Source organism: Momordica charantia, assembly GCF_013281855.1.
Source record: "Momordica charantia cultivar OHB3-1 chromosome 11 unlocalized genomic scaffold, Mcharantia_2.0 BLBB01000011.1, whole genome shotgun sequence".
Taxonomy (NCBI): domain Eukaryota; kingdom Viridiplantae; phylum Streptophyta; class Magnoliopsida; order Cucurbitales; family Cucurbitaceae; genus Momordica; species Momordica charantia.
This window is the reverse complement of record NW_028275159.1, coordinates 12,652,239-12,666,328: the sequence shown is the minus strand read 5'-3', so window position 1 is coordinate 12,666,328 and position 14,090 is coordinate 12,652,239. Positions and strand designations below refer to the sequence as shown.

Here is a 14,090-nt window from a genome sequence, read left to right as displayed (position 1 = left end):
TGGGTAATAATATGGAGTGTATCGCGGTTTCCGACCGTATGGTTGTTGTTTCCAAGAGTGTCAGTCTGCTCCCACCATTTGCACCTCACCTTTCTTCTTGGAATGACTTGCCTTTTTGCAGCTAATAACTCCTCAGTAGTACTGGTTATTTGCCCGTGTTTAACCCCGTATTCGATCGTTTCTCCGATGGTCATAATATTAGAGAAATTTGTGGAAGCGCTTCCTATCATCCGATCATAGAAAGGATGTTTTAGGGTATTGATGAACATGGCAGATAGCTCCTTATCCGTTAAAGGAGGTTGGACTTGAGTTGCTGTGTCCCTACACCTTTGAGCATACTCCTTAAAGCTCTCTGTACTCTTCTTCTCCATCCTCTGTAAATCTAAGCGATCTGGAGCCATGTCTATGTTATGCTTATATTGTTTTAGAAAGGAGTCGACCAGATTCTTCTACGAGCCAACGTGAGAGCTATCTAACTACATGTACCAACGAGAGGTCGAACTAGATAAACTATCTTGAAAGTAGTGTATCAACAATTTGTCATTTTGAACGTACGTTGCCATCTTCCTCCAGTACATTATAAGATGATTCTTAGGACAAGAAGAACCATCATACTTCTCAAACTCTGGCACCTTGAATTTTGGAGGGATGACTAATCCAGACACCAAGCATAATTGTGAGGCATCGATGTTGCCAAAAACGTCCGTCCCCTCTACTGCTCTTAATCTTTCCTCAAGAACTTCGAACTTCTGGTTACTGGGGGCACTTTGTCCGACTGGGTCTGTCTTGGTTGGGTGACCACCTAGATTAAGGACTGTAGGGGGTGACATCATTTGCTCGAGCTCTCGAAAAATGATGTTGGTTGGGATTTGCTGAGCTCCCTTAACAAAGGGATGCAGATACTGACCAACCGCGACGTCATACAGAAGGCTGTACGTTGTATATTGTGGCATGAAACCCTCTGCCACTGGCCTAAGAGGTGGACCGTACCCAGGTGGATAAGGCGGGGTTTCTTGCCCCTCATGGATAGGGTTGCTAGATGTAGCAGGATCCGCAGCCGTTTTGCCTTTTTCCAACGCGAGGAGGATGACATCTAACTTTTCGCGCAACTCCTCTATATCTTTCCTTGTTTTCTCCTGCTCGGCTTTTGGATCTTCCATCATTAATCTTGCCCTGTGTCTGGTACGGTAAGTGCGATGTGGTGCCAGTGAGCGAGCTATCTTGAACAATCCCTTTTGTTTTTTAGAAAAATAGAAGACAGAAAGAAAGAGAAAGAAAACCATAAATAAATAAGTTCGTGACTTTATTATAAATTGGATAAATAAATAAATGAAGATTACAAGAAAACAACAATTATGCCAAATTCGAACCCCAATGCTTAAATCATGAAATTGAAAGTACATTAAAGCAGAGTGTCAATAAAATTGTCCCCAATGCTCTAGATCTCGCTGAAGTTTGCCCAAGAACTTAAGTGTGCTTTTGCCATTCGGCTGTGTAGGGGCAATAGCAGACGTGAGAGCTCGTGCCTCTTCAACTAAACCATCTGCCCTACGGGCTGCCTGTCTGACTTGGATGAGCACATGTTCTGAATTATGACGCAACAATGTGCTATCGCGCCTCACATGATCTAATTCATACCCCACTTGGTTTTATTGTTCCTTCATATGGGCATAATCATGCATTAACTCGTCAGCAGCATTATGGGTTTTATCGAGATGGCTTGAAAGCGCCTAAACAGTTTCCCTTAATCTTTGATTTTCTTGAGCATACTGAGCTAACTGTACTTCTTTCTCCTCTAACACAATGGCTTTTTCACGAAGGGACATGATTTCTGTTTGTAGAGAAGACATTTGTTGTGATATTTGATTGTCTCGCGCCCTCAAAGCTGCTTGTGAGCTTTCTTCATACTTTCTTCTGTTGGGGTCCTGAACCTTTACTTCTAGCGGTTTGTTTTCTTTCCCTTGGTAACCGACCTCTCTTCTTGCCACTGTAATTCCAACTCAATGCTTCGAGGTAGATTTTGATTGAACTCTAGTTGTAGTCTTTCTTTAGCTGATGTGGGATTCCCTTCTCACAGCTCGTATTCTATCATGCGAACCTTCCGCTGAGTGGATTGATTTGGGCTCATTTCAAAAAGAATTCTCCTAGTGAGAGCCTCTAGCTTCCCTTTGCCCTTGTCGGTTGGTAGGAGAACCACAATTTTTCCTCTACTCGAATGCCACTGTTCGTATCCTTCAAATATATTATCGTAGTAATTGCCACTTTGGATTCTGACAATCATCTTCCACGCCTTTACGACCTCCTGAATTTTGTTTGTGCAAAACCCAACATCATAGGCAAATTCAGAGTTTAGTGAATAAAACCAAGTTGAATAAGCACAGAGCTAATAGCGATAGCTCCATTTCTTCATTAACGAATCTCTACTGAAGACTCAAGATATATTCTATCGGCAAACATGTGTTTTCTCCTTTCCTTTTCACATGTTTTTCCATCTCACCAGCAGATATCTTCCCTACAAGCAACGATACTACCCTTTTCAACGTAAACCCATCATCATAGGAATAAACCTCAATTTTCTCTTGTAGTGGTATTTGTAAGAGGGTGTGGTATTCCTCGATAGTTGGGGTTATATCCATTGAGCTAAAAGTAAAGCATCTATAGGCCGGATCCCAATGTCGAACTAATGCTCTCAACACTGAGAAGTTTACTCGCACGTACAGGAGCTGCGCTATGTGGCCATATTTTTTTTATGAATTGGGTCTTTCTATCTGGTCTTAAACCTTCCCATAAACGTTTCAAGATATCCAACTGATTTTCTGGAAATGTGCGTCACCATGAGTATGCTGCATGTTCTCTGACCATTGACGGACAATTTCTTGGTCTTGCTCTCTCCACTCTTAGGTAGGAGCCCTAGTGGAACTCATGCTTTAATTTACTGTCAATGTTAATGATTTAAGACTTAGGTCAATTTTGGTAAAATTGGCAGAAAATAAATTTAAAAGGAAAGTTGCGAAACTCTTTTTTTTTATTGTTGTAAAAAAAACGATTATTAAGTGAGAGAATGCATGAGACTCTTTTAAACAAATCACTTTATTAACACCAACGGAAACAAACTAAACAAACAAATAAATAAATAGCAGAAATCTGATGCTAAAATGAGTGTAAAGTTAATGCCTACACAACCTAGAGGGAAGCGGCCCCCAAATCTTCCATACGCTTGCGCGGTATGGTCAACTTGAGTGGAGAATTTCATGCGCCTGCACGAGAACCGAAATTTCACAAAGGTCGAACTACTCAGTCTCCGATCTAATCTGAAAGGTAAAGCCCAGGTAGGAGGCTTGTGTATTTGTGCGAGATGAATATGATGCCAAACCAAATTAATAATACAAAAAAAAAAGAAACAAAGCGAACAAGAAAGAAAAAAAAGGAAATATAATAGGACAATGTAGGATAATATATGACAAAAATAATGGCTTGACTCTCTAAAGGTCCCTAGTGGAGTCGCCAAGCTGTCGCAACGTCATCGCGATGCGGGGCGGCCGACGTCATCCCCTGATGTGTCTCTTTCGAGATTAGGGTTTGGAGTCGCCACCAATCATCTACGAGGTGTGATTGGTCACCTATTTAAAAAAACTTGGTCTACGAAAACAGAATTTTGGTTCGGGAGTCGTTTGAGCGTAGAAAAGGTGTTAGCAACCTATTATATTTGGTCCAAAAGGAAAAAAATACTTTTGTGTTTGATTTTAAATATCCCAAATTTATTGATTCATATTTTGCGATAAAATATGAACCAACAAGCATGAGTGGCGCAAAGACAATTAGAAAAACAAATTATCACCTCGAGAATATTGGAAAGTCCCAATTTCCGTCATTGGAGCTTTCGAAATAATTATTTAAAAATGATTAAAAAATGAAATAAAATTTAATTTGAGGCCCACAGGGATTCGAATTTAAGCCATGAGTATTAATACCCAAGTACCTTGCCAATGTACCAACACCTTAAGATGCAACTTAAAATTCTTTTTTATAATTCAAACTTTTTATTTTTGAATTTTGTTTAAAAAAAATTAAAGGAAAATCCTTTATTTAGAAAGAAGAAAAAAAAAACTTTTATTTAAAATGATAAGTTGGAAAAAACAATGAAAAAAAAGATGAAATAAAGTAAAAAAATAAAATAAAATAAATAATCATTTTGAGGTAAACATGAAGATTTGGACTTGTAACATGGGTCCCTAATGCTTTTGCCACTATGTCATACACAAAGATATGTTATAAAGGGTCATTTTAAACAACAAACTTTATCTTCAAAATTTTTATTAAAAAAAATATTAACGAAAATTTAAAAAAAAAAAACTTTTTATTTTAGGGATTTGAAATTCGTTTAAAAAAAGGATCTCCTATTTAAAATCAAATTTATTTTAAAAAAAATCTCATTCACTTTTTCCAAAACTTAAATAACAAATCTTTACTTACTTTTTAAAAATATTATTTAAAACGTAAAACAAAATCTAAAAACAAAAAATCAACTTAAAAGGAAAGAAGAAAACAAATCTTACTATTTTAAATAAAAATTTTAATTTTCAAAATCTTTAATTTTCTTTCATTTTAAAAAACTTGTTTTTTTTAATAAAAAATTATTAAAAAGGAATTCTCTTTTCAAAGAACATTTTCTTATTATTATTTTTAATAAAAAATACTTGCATTCCTCATAATATAGTTTAAAAAAAAAACGTTTTCTCTTCAAATATTCTGTTTAAAGTTAAAAGATTCATTTTTTCTATTTTCGAACTCACCTTCTTACCTAGGTAGTTTTAAATATTCTCGAAATGTTGTGGGTCGATGAGGTGTCTATCCGAACGGGTTTGCAGGAATTAATTTGTGCCACTGCCGAAGTTGATCGTGGTCGGAGGTTGCTGATGTAGGTGACGAAGAAGAGAAGATAAAAAAAAAAGTGAATGATTTGAATTTTCCTCCCCTCTGTGTGTCTCCCCTGATGTGCTTGCCCTCTCTTAAATATCCACTCAACCCACCCAAAGTAACCGTAAGAGGGAGGAGTCAAGGGAGAAAAAGGAGGGAGAAGAACGTGGATAAAAAACCACGTAATAGGCCTTTGACGAGAAACATAACCAATTTGAAAAAATCAAATAAAAAAAACCAACTCATTTAAAATTAAATACTTTTCATTTTTAATATATATTTGTTTTAATAAATCAAATTCTTTTCTTTTTAATACATAATCTACTTTAATACTTAATTCAATTAAAACATTACATTAAAACCTTATGATAAAGTAAACTTAGGATAATTTAAACCAAAACAATTAAAATACCACTTAATAAAAAAAATAAAAATAAATAGATAAATAACAAAAATTAAGCCGGACCAAATACGGTGTCTACAAGCGCAGTCCTCTATTACATGCGGTAGTCCGCCTATCCTAAGACCATCTTTGTAGGAGAGCTCTGCAATGCTCAAATAGTGCAGTTACCAGCAAAGCACAAGCATAAACGACTACTGCATTTATGGAATTGAAAATATTAGAGGTCATTTGGTTATACCTTATTTCAAGTTGATATGCGCATGCCCATTTCTCAAAGCCGATGTCTTCAAGGTACTTCTACACTCCAAGGAATCTGACAAGTTGGCCCCAATAGTATCAAAACTTTGATTCCCTGGAGGTCTTCGCTGCTTTATAAAAAAGTTTTTGCATTCCCAGATTTTTTAACTTCTCATTCAATTTCATCCCTTAGTGATGTATGCGGTGACGTGCGCTGCATTAGGAAACACCGTTGATACGGAGTTAGTTATAGTTTAACAGCGGTCAGACACAAAAACCAAACCATCTACACTCCCTATTGAAATCTTAATTTTCTTAAAAACCCATGTCCATGACTAATTGGATTCCTTGTCAACAATCTCGAATGCAAAAGGGTGGATTTGATTGTCACCGTCTATTGAAGAGGCAATAAGTATGACACCCTTGTATTTTCCCTTCAAATGTGCTCCGTCGATCACTAGTACCAGGCGTTTGCAACTTGTAAAACCCCTAATTGAGCAACCTAGGGCCATGAATGTGTACTTAAAATATATGTTGTCCTCCAATTTTATGTAAAAAACGGTGCCTTGGTTCACAGCCTTCAGAGTCTCTTCATACTTATGCAAAGTAGTATATGACTCTTTCGGCAATCCCATCAATAGGTCCAATGTAACTTATTTGCCCCGACATGCCTTTTCGTACTGGATATTGACACCGTAGTTCTTCTGCATATCATTAACAATAATATCTTTAGGCTTGTAACAATAACCAACTTCCACGAAGTTCGATTTTATCAGCTGACTCTCCACCCAACTATCAACTTGTCGATGGTCATGTGTCAGTATCTCTCGTTTTCAACTGTGTTTCTTGAAAAACTTAGAGATGAGGAAGGTGTCCGAACCTTTAATTATTCTTGCACGCAAGCACCATTTGTATCCCTCTTTTGTGCATTTAACGGTTCATAGTAGATTTCTTAACATGAAACTCAAGAAAATTTTTTATCACCAACATGGACAGTTTAAATCATAATTTATTTTTAGATCGGAAAACACTGCCCATTTCAATGTCATCCACCGAGTTATCATTATTACCAGTCATAACAGTCTACTTTAAGGATGAATGCACCCCTAAACTCTTGGACATGGAGCACTCTTACTTATAAAGTGCACTTCAACAACATGTGGTGTTGATGATGGAACACAGTCACAAACATTTTCTCATCCTCAACTTCATTATCATCCTCATTCTCAATAGGTGAGTAAACTTCATCCTCGAGATCATCCCCAACCATCATATACTCATGGTAATTATCATCCTCATCTTCATCCCACTAACCGAAATATTGTTGTTCATTGTCGCCTAAATTGTATGTGACAACATTGTCTGTCAATGGGGTCATTACTTGTACATAAGATGAATGACGAACAGTAAGTAAAGGTAGTGCATAGGATGCAATGGGACAGAAGAAGGAGTATTTTGTCCTACGTAGTATGGATATGAAGAGAATGTTTCAGTTTGAGGATATAAGGGAATATTATGTGAGTTGCTACCACTGTCATGTCTTTCCTTTGGTATCGTAGATACATACAAGGGTACATGCGAGGAATGTGGAGAGCCTCTATGAAGGGATCGAATCCCACACGGAAGCGCACGAACCCTTGTTCTTCGATTTTGTTTTTAGAAAAACTACTAAAAAAAGAAAGCAATGCAAAGAATAAGAGAAAAACCTACCTTTGAAGACCGTTCTTAAAAAACGACAATGACAAACCTCGCACCACCAAAGGATCTTCCCCACTATTCTCCAGGCAAGAATCAGTTTACGAGAACCATCTTTTTGAAAGGGAGGGAATTTTATTTGCAAGAGAGAGCTTTTAAGAGAAATTTAACAACCGCCAAAATGGAACTACTTCCATTTTATAGAAAGGGAGAGGAGTGGGGAGGAAGCAACCTCCACACTTCCTTGCAAAATGCAAGGGGGTAGGTTGTTAATTAATTAACAATACTTGATTAAATTAAATTAAGCATTGTTAATTAATTAAGTAATTTAATAATTAATTAATAATAATAATTAAAATCATATATTTAATTAAAGTTTTATTTGAATCATATTCAAATGTATATCTCTATCGTAACCAATAGTTTTAATGTGAATCTCATTCACATTAATTTTAACCTATAGTTTTAACATGAATCTAATTCATATTAATTATTATTTGAATCTTATTTTAATATAACCCTCATAATAAACAGTTTAACTATGAATGTCAGTCATAATTAACTTTATATTATATTGTATCTATATACATTATGTTAATTGTATTTTATACAATTAAATTGAACAACTCAAATTCTTTCAAAAAAAATTTGATCTTGTTTTACCCATTGCGAACTAGTGGGGAGACCTAATGGATATATATAGATTAGAAACTCCAATGTTATGAGATTAATTGGTTAAACTCATTAACCACCTTAATCAACATACGTTAATTGCGGGTTACTCCACTAAAAACTCACAGCTACACTCTTCTTACTATAGAATATTTTTGTGTCCACGTATATCGACCATTAATGGTAAGTCAATCCTTCTCGAGTACTCGTAACTCTAGCTAGGTCAAATTACCGTCTTACCCCTGAGTTGCATCTTGCTCCTTAAATACCACTGTCTTCTAATAAACAACCTGTTTATGATTCGAAGTCCCTCTCAGGCAAGTGAGAGGGTGGGGCCCCTTGTTGATGTCCCTGAGTCAGCACTTAAGGGCACACTCATCTACTCCCCTTAAGTTAGGAAGGAGTGAATTCCATCTTGTGTAGTTATGTTCGCATCTCCCCACTTGGTCTCGTCTCCAAAATGGTAAGAATGTTGAGTTTGTGACTCGAGCCACTCTCACCTATACGGATCAAAGGATGAGCCCTCACGAGCAGGAGCCGATAACTCACTCAGGATTGAGAATGAGTAGTCTGGTCATCCTTTGAAATAGCAATTTATTAGTCGACGACATTACATCTAAAGATTGGTTATTTCGCGGTCAGGTCTTATACAAACTCATTGTATAGGATACTATCACTCGCATATCTCCACATGAATGACTTGGATCGAGTCATTTGTAACATTTACAATGTGGGTCGTATTCATAGTGTGTCAGGATAAGGTACCCAACCTTATCTATACACTACAAACCCTTTAGGTTATTCCCGGGACATTATCCACTTGTATATCGATGGTATATCAAATATATACTGTCCTGGCCACATGAAAATAACCTTGGATGTTTAGTTTATTGGATTTGGACAATGCAATGATGTAAACTCAAAAACAATTTTATTGAATAATAAAACACAACTTTATTGAATACAAATTTGTTTTTACAAAATTACAAACTACGAGTTTAGGGCAACACACCGAACACTCTAATGAAAAAAATTAAGACTAGTATTATCAAAGATATAACAGTTCGACATTTGGTACTGGAACTCAAATTTGTAGATACATTGTATCAGAATATTGAACAAGTTAGGATTTATTCGAGTAAGCCTAAATATCTCATATACGAGGTCTTTATATGTTATGCCTTCATCTACATCCAAATCTCCCATAACTCCACCTTCATATACAGTTCTTACATGATTCCACTAACCCCTATAGCTAACAAATAGGCGAAGCATTCTGTTCTGCAAGTGACAAAGCACTAGTAAAAAACAATTACAGATGAAAAACCAAGGAAAAAAACAAAAAGTAAACCTCTGGTGGGGGCCACATTTTCCCAAAAAAAATGTAAACTTCAAGAGGGGCCACCATTCCCCGTCCGAGGTGTTTTCAATTACATACCACAGACGGGGAATATGGCCAACATAGATTTTCTTCCTTGACTCCAGTCGAGGATTACAAAAATACACCCAAGCTTTTTCTATACATATAAACCTCGCCTAGAAAAAACATGAACCCCACACGAGGATAGTAATAAAACTGTACAAAAACGAAGAGACAAAAGAAAATCAGTCTCAAATCTTGAAAACAAACTAAACGAAGAGCCAAATAAAAAACAGCTTCTCAGATGTAGCCCATTAAGTGATAATCTTAAGAAAACAACTATATAAAAGAACAGTAGAAGTACTACCTCCTTCAAACTCTTCAAATTGAAGTTACAGTTGAAGCTACTTTCTTCAAACTTTCAAAGAGAATATTCACAATCGAAGTACTTTTTCTTTTTATTCTGCAAAGAGAATGTTCACGATAATGTCTCTTTGTTCTCTAAAAGTATTAATGATGGTACAAATTGGTTGAATAAAACATGATTCGAGGGATATAGTGGTTGGTGAGAATTAAATTTGTGGAATTAAATGTACCCCGGGCGGGTTTTATCACGAACTTGGGCGAGGTTATTTCCAACGGTCATCAATTAAAAGTTAGAGGCGTGGTAGTCATTTCATCTCATTTTGAAAAAGTAGGTTAAATGAGCAAAGTGAAAACAAAATAGATCATTTTTATCAATTTCTCAAATTTTTTCCTTAAATTTTCAATATTGTGTTTAATAGGTTTATGAACTTTTTTTAGTACAACAAATGGGGGTGGGGGAATCAAGCTCATGACCTCTTGGTCATAGATAGGTGTCAATTACCATTGAGCTAGACTTATCTTGGCAGGTCTTTGAACTTTTAGTCATTAAAAAGGAGAAGTGTTGTATCGGTATGACAACCCAAGAGGGGTGAATAAGGTTTAATTACAATTTATAAACTTTTTAATACAATGTGCCCAATTTAAACAAATAAGTAAACTTTTTACGAACAAATAATTTTAACATAAATTAGAAATAAATTTTCAAGCAGCCTAATTAATTTCATTGTAAATATTGCACACAAAACTTGAATAATAAATTCTAATAATTAATTTCATGCAATTTCTAATAAAGAAAATTAATTGCAAAAATTAATAAAATAGAGTTAGAGAAAATGACACCGGAAATTTATAGTGGTTCGGCAAAACTGCCTACTCCACTCCCCAAGCTCCTCTTTGGTATTAAATTTAAGAACACGACTCTTTCCACGACTTAGAGTCCAATCGGTATAATGTTCCTTTTCCAGGAACAAGAATAAACTCGATTCTTTCCACGGTTTAGGATCAAACAGTTGCAACGGTCTTTTTCAGGTTCAAGAGCAACCCTTACAAAGAATATGAAATTTGAAGAACAGACTTACAAACTCTCTAAAAAGAGTGGATACACAAATTTTTGATCACAATTTTATAAGAAAAATTCTTACAAAATAAAGCCCAAAATGGCTTAGAGAATATACAATTGGAAGTACAAATATCTCTCAAATAAAAAATTTCTCTCACAATAAACTATAAGAACATTGAAATTTTGGATAGAAAAACATAAAGAGATTGGACAGAAAATTGGGAGAGAATTGTTGTAAAAATTTGAGAGAATAATAGGTTTAAATAGAGGAGAAAAAGTTGGAAAGAAATTTGAAATCCAAATTGAATTTGGGCCATTAGATCTTTTTAAATGTTAAAAATCGAGTGGAGATTTAATTGAAATAAAATAAATAATAATAATAATAATAACCAAACCTCTCGTACTAACAAAAAAAACCCTCTTCCTTTTTTATTTTCTTTTACTTTTTTTTTTCAATTAATGGGTTGTCATCTCATTTGACTTTTTTTACATGTGATCTAATTTTTTTTCTTTTTTTTAATCTTTTTTTTTCCTATTCATTTTCTTTCATTTCATTTCTTTTCATGTTTCTATTGTTTTTCATCGATACAAATTACATCACATGACCGCCTTCTCAATGACATGCTGTAATGACTCAACTGTCATATCATCCAATTTGTGTATTTTTCTTTTGAGCTTATTTTGTCCATAATTTCTTCACTTGAGCTCCAATTTGGGCAATTCAAAATTTGTTGAAATCATCGTATTGAGCTCGTTGTGGACACTTCAAAATACTAAAACTCGTTGTCAAACAAAATATGTATTATTAGTAAATCATATAATATTATTGAAACTCATAATAAATTTATGTTTTATAACAATAATTCTAACACCAAAAAATAATTAATACCAAGTGTGTTTGTTATAATCAAAATATTAATTAATTAATTAAATTAATTAACCGGCAAAAAAAAAACCCAACAACAAGACCATTGGGCCTTGACAATTTCATTCCACATTTACACACAATTTATGTATTAATTCAATATTATTTAAAGTTGGGAAATCCTTAGAAATGGCTACGCACAGGTTACCGATATGAAAAATGGCAAAGTTTTTCTAAATTGCATCTCATGGCCAAATTTAATTTCCTAAAATTTATGGGAGGTTTATAATTCTCCATTTACCCCTCTACACATTTCATGTTCATGTTGTCCTTGCAGTCTTTCTCCATTTTACCCATCCACATTTTCAGCCTCCCACATTCGACAAATCAAATGTTCAAGCCAAATCCCTAAAATCTCTCCCCAAACTAGCAAGATGATTTGACTTAATATTGAAACCATCATAACTACAAAATCTGCACAATCCCTACAATCTTGTCACAAAATTTAAAACCACCAAATCTACCTATATCATTCAAACTATTTTAAAACTTTATTAATTTCTTTTTAACAAAAATAACTAATTTGATATGCGACAACCCAAGCGTATTGGACTTAGCCACAAACCACTTGAATCCAATCATATAGATGGTTTCAACCCGAAAGGCTAAGAGTTAGACGGATTACCTTTGCAGTCGATTACCTTGAGTAGACAGAATACTCACTATGCTCAAAGTCGGAAACACTCCACGAGTTTGGTGACCAACCAACCAAGCTTGCTCTGAGGGTAAAAATATGGATTCCTAAATTCAACCAAAAACAATATTTGGAGGGGGGGGGGGGGGGGGGGGGATTTGCACACGGCAATGGGTAATAAAACTCTCAATTTTCTATTCAATATCAATCAAAGGTGTCTAAAACAATGGGGGTACAAGCCTATTTATAGGCTAAGACCCATGACCTTTTCAAGGAATGTGTAAAACAAAAATAAACCTAAAAATAAAATAAAACAAATAATTGAAAGATATTTCCTTTAAATTGCCAACTTGCTAATCAAGTAAGGCAATCTTTTCCTTAAACTAGTTTTGATAAAAATCAAATAAACTAAGGGAAAATCAAATAAAGATCTTTTTCCAAAAAAATTGAAAATACTTGCTAAAATTAAAAAGCAAATAATAAAAAAATAATTCCTTGAGTTCTTGGAACAAATAAAGAAAGCATTTTCCTAAAATGTTCCATGAGTGAGTGGCAAGGCAATGGTTTTGGCGCCAAAGGTGGGTGCCAGAGGGGGCCGGCGACATCAATCGATGAGGGCACCTATGCAGTTGGGGCCGTGCTTGAGTGCTGGCGGTAGGCGAGGCATGGCGCAGGCAATAGGGACACTGGCGGCAGGCGGGGGCGCACTTGGGGGTGCTGGAGCAATGCGATAGAGCAAACACGCAAGCCGTGTGGCACGCGCGATAGGATCGTGTGGTATGAGGCATGCAGGTGGCACAGCTTAGGCTAGCAGTAGGGGCGTGCTCGCAAGGGCGCTGGTGACAGGCAGAAGCATGTAAGCGCGCAGGCACGGGTGGCATGTGCTGGGCAGGCATGCACGTGGGCAAAGGTAGGTGACTGGAGGGTGCGCACTGCTGGGGCAGCATGCGAGCAAGCAATTGAAGTGAGCAGGCGCGCGGGCATGTGCTGATGCGCATCAAGGGGCATGCGCATGTGCGAGTGGATGGCGCACACAGTTGAGGTAGTAGGCAGGCGCTGGTACATGTCCGAGAGGATGTGCACGTGAGGCGTTTCACAAGATGAAAACGCGCGCGTGAAGGGCGCTGGTGTGGTGCAAGGGCTGCCGAAGGCACTGGCAGATGAGCGTGGGGTGACGCATTGGGAGGTTAGCCGGTTGTTGATGTTGTAGGCGGGTGCACTATGGACGTTTATTGTGCAATGGTGCTCTCCTCTTGGCTTGATTTTGTTCCAAGGACTTCTTACCAAATATGATCATATTATAATTGATTAGTAAACTCCACTTCAGCAATCTTAAATATGGTGTCTCTTTAATATTCTTACACAAGGTGTCATCAATCCCCACCCATTTTTGTTAAATTTTTTGAGGAATTAAACCAATTAACGCGGGAACACAATGCAAGCATTCCTAGTCACGGTTTTACATGATGGAAGTTGGGAGGAGCACGACAATTATCAAGGGTTTAGTACTGTGGCAGGAAGTAAATCCCGCAGCGGAAACAGGGATCTTTGTTCTTGAATTTTGAGGAATAAAATCACAAAACGAAAGGAAAATACAGGGGAATTGGGTATTATCTTTAACGAACAATTCTTCAACAAACTCAATTGACACCACCAAATGATCTTCCTTGCTATTTTTTGGGTACGAGAATGTGCTTGTGGGGGCCAAGATTGGGAGCCAAAAAAAAGGGGATTAGAGAGAGATTTCTTTTTTTTTTTTTTATGTTTCAACAAAAAGAAATGCAAACTGCAGCAAGGATGACGTAGGGAGTTATCCCACGT

At 36.3% G+C, this 14,090-nt stretch overlaps 1 pseudogene; it reads right to left on the bottom strand.

The window, feature by feature from the left end:
- LOC111004780 (uncharacterized) overlaps positions 1 to 14,090 on the bottom strand; it is a 28,561-nt pseudogene that overhangs the window by 7,860 nt on the left and 6,611 nt on the right.